We start from the raw sequence: 6,000 nt of genomic DNA on the forward strand, positions 1-6,000 counted from the left end.
AATACACAATTTTAAATGAAAACTACAAAAGTAAATTATTATTGAATGGTTTATTAATTATTTTAGGGTGAAACGTAAATTATTACTATAGTAGACTCAATCTATAGTAGACTCAATTACTAAACCTTAAACAAAAGCTAAAGAAAAATAATCAATCAATATGACAAAACCATGTAAAGTGCTCCATTTTAAATGAAAACTACAAAAATAAAAAGGCAAACTATTAATGAATGATTTATTAACTATGTTAAGGTGAAACATCTATTAATACTATAATAGACTCAATTACTAAACCGTAAACAAAAGCTAAAGAGAAATATCAATATATCAATCAACCAACCAATCAATTAATCAATCAATCAACCAATCAATCAATAAGACAAAATCATGTAAAAAACACAATTTTAATTTTGATTTGGCATATCAGTGACAATTGTTTGTTTAGCTATAATTTTGTATCTTTCTCGTGATTTGTATTGTGCAGCACCTTGGTCAACCTTTGGTTGTGTTTAATAGTGCTATATAAATAAAATAAATGAATAAAAACTACAAAAATAAAGGTAAATTATTAATTAAAGATGTATTATTTCAAGGTAAAGTATCAAATAATACTTTAATTGACTGATTAATACTATAATACACTCAATTACTAAACCTTAAATGAAATCTAAAGAGTATTATCAATCAATCAATCAATCAATCAATCAATCAATCAAAAAGACAAAATCAATTCTGATGTAAACTATAAAAATAAAAATAAAGGCAAATTATTAATGAATGATTTATTAATTATTTTAAGGTGCAACATTAATTAATACTATAATAGACTGATTAATACTATAATATACTATATTTATGACTGTTCTGTCTAATTCTCGAATCTGAGTAAGTAATATGAGAACTCGTACAGCCTCTTCACCCCTATGTATTACTCCACCCTTACGCCCATTGGATCGGGTTTTGGTATTGGTAGATACTTAAACTCAGTCTCAAGGTCAAATAAACCTGATTGGGACATCCCTAGTAAAAATACCCTAAAAATAACACTTGCATGGATAATCAACAGAAAATCCAGTCTAAAATGAAGCACGCAAATCAGACAGTGCCCAACAACGCAACTGAAAAACAAATATTCTTTTTTTAGTTATACATTGCCTTGTTGTTAACTGTGCGTCTGTGTGCGATTAGCCCGATCAGACATTTCAAAGATTAGCATCATCTTAACATTACACAGTTGTCAATCACGATGATGATTACACAGCACAGAGGTGGACGGCTGCCAGTCAGCGCTGTGGAAAACATGCCTACAGTAACAACACAGGAACATGCAGCACCATGGGGCAAATTCTAATTCACTGACTAATGGCATCAGCAACAAGTCTGATAACTTCTGCACATCCTGCTGTCCAAGAAACCGCCTCGGGTGTGAAAAGAGAAAATGTGTGTGTGTGTGTGTGTGTGTGTGTACACCACCCAGAAAGCTATATAGTAAATGCATTTCTTGTCAGTATCCAGGTGCAGCTCAGCAACTCGCTTTCTTTTATTAAAAAAAAAAAAAGAAAGAAAGAAAATTGACACACTTTGAGAGTAAAAGGCGCTTATTCTGACTAGTTTTGTGGCAGTGTGTGAGTGTGTGTGCCAATGATCACACAGCTGCTGTGGATGACGGACGGCTATGATATTTGATCCCGGCTGCCAGTTGTGTTGGGGATGTTACAAGGCAACAACCTTCCAGGAGAGCGACTGAACTGACAGATATAAATATGCTGTGGATGTGTTGCTTTCCAGCTGTGCCGCCTTTTTGCAGTTTGATCAAGGCTTGGGGGGGGGGGGGGGGGGTATATTCCAGGAGCAGATTTTACAAGGCCCTATAAAGGTGGGGGATTTAGATAAAAAAAAAATCTAATGTTTTGTTGTTGTTGTTTTTGTTTACAAAATAATAATGTCAAATGCATACATTTAGCTTTTTAAATCACATTTTTTGTCCAGGTTATAGTTCAAATATCTAAAAAGTCTTAAATCAAGAAGCATTTTCTAGACAAGCAAAACATAGAAGTTTCAGAAGTAATAGGTCAAAATTAATGAGTTTTTCCTTAAAAAAAAAAAAAAAAAATTATATATGTACAAATATATAAACACACACACACACACACACACACACACACACACACACACACACACACACACACACACACACATATATATATATATATATATATATACACACACACACACACATACATATACATATATATATATATATATATATATATATATATATATATATATACATATATATATATATATATATATATATATATATATATATATATATATATATATACACACACACATATATATATATATATATATATATATATATATATATATATATATATATATATATATATATATATATATATATATATATGCAGTTGAAGTATATATACAGTCGAAGTAAGAATTATTAGTGGTGGACAGTAGCAGATAGCGAAATAAGACACAAATTCAAAGTTCCACATGAGGTTATTAATAAGCAAGTAATATAAATATTACAAACGTAAACATAAGGTAAGCAGGTTACATTTTAACCCCAAGTCCTAACAACACGCTACATGAGGAGATATGCAGTGATACGTAATTTGGCTGTTTGAACCAGAAGAAACATGATCGAAAATTAAATACAGCCATTCAGAAGCACAGAATATATGAGCACTTCCTGCACTCCAACAAAATGGTAAGGTTTATAATCTAATACATATTAAACCTCTTTAACATTATTAAATGTACATGCCAAATCACTGAAATTTGTTGGCTTGCACTGTGCCACAGTTCTATAGTTCACTTTCAAATGAATGGCAACAAATGTCATGGAAAAATCATAGCATTCCAACTCACATTGGTAGCATTTAACACTGAATAAGGCTGTGTGCCTTATTGGTGTATCTGATGTGATCATTGTCAGTTTTCTGTTGTTTAGCTGCAAAAAACAGAAGCTAAAGTAGAAATTTCAGGCGTTTTTTAGGACAAAAACTCCTTTTAATATGAAAAATATTCCTGCTTAGTTTAGTTTAGTTAGTTTAAACTTTATTGTCCGTTCTGCTTGACACAAAAAGGAAATTTTTCTTCAACACTGGATTTAGGACAACAATTACAAACATACACCAACGACACAATAACACTTACCAACACAACAACATAGGTTAAAAGTTTAAAAACCAAATTAGTCCCATGCACAATACTGCAAATCATACTTGGTAACCACCTCATTTCCTACAAACATTGATCCGGTTTAGAACAACAACTGCCATTGGGATAAATGACTTTTTATAGGCATTTCTTCGTGCTTTAGGAATTCTAAACCTGCGTCCTGATGGTAGCAGTTCAAATGCTGAGTGAAGGGGATGTGTATTATCTTTAAAAATCACAACTGCTCTTTTTTCCATAAAAGAGTCAAATATAATCTGCAATGAATGCTGTTTGTGACCAGTTATCTTATTTGCCTGATTTATAATTTGCACTAATTTCTTTTTCTGTTTAAGTGTTGTGTTACCGAACCATGAAACAATATTATATGTGAGAACACTCTCTATATCTATATGCCAAGTTTAAAGTCTGTGTACTAACATTAAAACTTCTCAATTTGGGGAGGAGATAGAGGCGCTGACTTGCTTTCTTATAAACCGCCTCTACATTACTATTAAAATTCAATTTATTGTCAAAAATTGTGCCTAAATACTTGAAATTTGAAACCTGCTCTACTATTTGTCCGTTTATGGTGACTGGTTTAAAGAGTTCAGTATCTATTCTTCTTGTTTGACTCCCCAGACATAACTCTTTTGTTTTCCCAATATTTAGGTGTAATGAACTTTTGCCAAACCAATCTGTAATACTATCAATATATCTAAAATATAACGAGCTATTTATTTATTTCTGACAGGAAACCAATGCCAGATCATCAGCATATTTTATGAGTGTGAGATTGTCATCAGTATTGCACTGCAGTTCATTAATATATATAGAAAATAAAAGAGGTGATAATACACATCCCTGAGGTACCCCTATATTTAAAACAGAGCAGTCAGACATAGCATGGTTAACACAGACACGTTGTGGTCGGTTTTTTAAAAACTCTCTGATCCATATAATCAACCAGTTACTTACTCCTAAATTATAAAGACGTTCTAAAAGAAGATTAGGTTGAACAGCATTAAAAGCAGCTGAGAAATCCATAAAAAGTATTCTAACATACGTATTTGGCCCATCTAGATGATGTTGAACTTTGTTTAAGAGAGTAAGAGAGGCATCCACAGTGCTCCTGTTGGCCCTATAAGCAAACTGCAAGGGATCCATTGTCTTCTCAACTTGAGAGGACAATTCCTTACACACTATTCGTTCCATACATTTACAAAGAACAGACGTAAGCGTGATTGGGCGAAAATCATTTAAGGACTTTACATGAGGTATTTTAGGTACTGGAATAACTATTGAATTTTCCAGGCTAATGGTACAAAACCATTGTCTAGAAATACTTGAAATAGTCTGGTGCACACATAACCCAATTGCTCCGCACACTCTTTTAAAACTTTCCCCTTCAGGCCATCTGGGCCAGATGCCTTGTGTGATTTAACATTATGAAGCACTGCAATAACCTCTCTTTCCTGTATGATCATGGTCTGTGACTGAGTCTTAGTTCCTACTATATCTAAATTATTAACACTGGACCCATTCGAATGATCAAATCTTGAAAAGTACGAGTTAAGGTTGTTTGCAAGACTGTAAGGATCCTCATATTGCTGAACTTTTTCCTTTTGTCTACCCATTAATATATCTAGTCCCTTCCATGCCTCTCTTACATCTCCTGTTTGTAATTTCTGCTCCACCTTTTCTTTATATTCATTCTGTGCACTTTTTATCTTACTTTTAACTACTCTGTTTAACTCCTTTACCTTCTGCTGATCATTCTGCAAAAAAGCTATTTTTTTCAAATTTAAAAAATATTTTAAATCTTTAGTTATCCATGGCTTGTTATTTGGATAGATTTTGACGCACTTAGATTTAACAACAGAGTTTACACAGAAGTTAACATAACCAGTTATTGTGTCATTAAACATTTCATAATTATTACTACAATCATAATCATTAAAAAATAGGTCCCACTCCGTACACTCGAAACACCCTCGTAGCTGTTCAATTGTGTCTTTGGACCATATCTGAACCTGCTGAATAGCCGGGTCGTTCTTCTTTAATTGTTGCCTATATCTTGGTAATAGGTGGATGACATTATGATCCGAGCGCCCCAGAGGTGGATGCACTCTTGGCGCATATGCATCTTTCACATTACCAAAACATTTATCCAGAGTCTTATCCAGTCTGGTCGGACAGGTTACATATTGTTCAAGATTCGGAAGCAAGGTAGATACGTCACATTTATTGAAGTCTCCCAGCAAGAAAACCGGGTTATTAACCGGGTTATTAGTGGTTCGATAGGTTTGATAGTCAAGTTGATGTCGTCAACCTGGCAACCTGCGCTTGCGTGTGTTTTGAACCAGCAGTGCAATTCCTAGTTAAACCATAGGGTGTCAAACTTGGGTTTGCATACTGTAACAATGAATTCTGCACCTTTAAGTCCATCCCTGCCCCGGTATAATCATATACATTTTTGCTTTTTTACAAAAGGAACTTTTTGTGTTAATCCAATCAACTCATGATGGACAAAAAAATCCATCAAATTTTTCTTAATCAGAAAGCCATTTTATTGTTACATGAGTAAAGTAAAAACAAGTAAAATCTCACTTTTGTCTCTGCTGACTAATATAAATTGTTATAGTGAATTATTAGACTGCTGTCTGGAATACTCGATTCTGATCGGTTTCAACATTGCAAGGTATGTTATTCTGAGATAACAACTGCTAAATAACATAGGCTCATTGAGGATCTTTGAAGCACCTTGACCAGTAGCGAATATGTTCAAATACAGTACATATTACATCCACATCC

The 6,000-nt window shown here is 33.2% G+C and overlaps 2 protein-coding genes across 6 annotated transcripts in view; one reads left to right on the plus strand and one right to left on the minus strand.

The window, feature by feature from the left end:
- Window positions 1-6,000, plus strand: part of srrm4 (serine/arginine repetitive matrix 4) — a 763,243-nt gene that overhangs the window by 267,776 nt on the left and 489,467 nt on the right. The gene's annotated exons all lie outside the window — the stretch shown is intronic.
- Window positions 1-6,000, minus strand: part of txnrd2.2 (thioredoxin reductase 2, tandem duplicate 2) — a 47,240-nt gene that overhangs the window by 11,978 nt on the left and 29,262 nt on the right.

This window comes from Danio rerio, chromosome 5 (genome assembly GCF_049306965.1).
Source record: "Danio rerio strain Tuebingen ecotype United States chromosome 5, GRCz12tu, whole genome shotgun sequence".
NCBI classification, from domain to species: domain Eukaryota; kingdom Metazoa; phylum Chordata; class Actinopteri; order Cypriniformes; family Danionidae; genus Danio; species Danio rerio.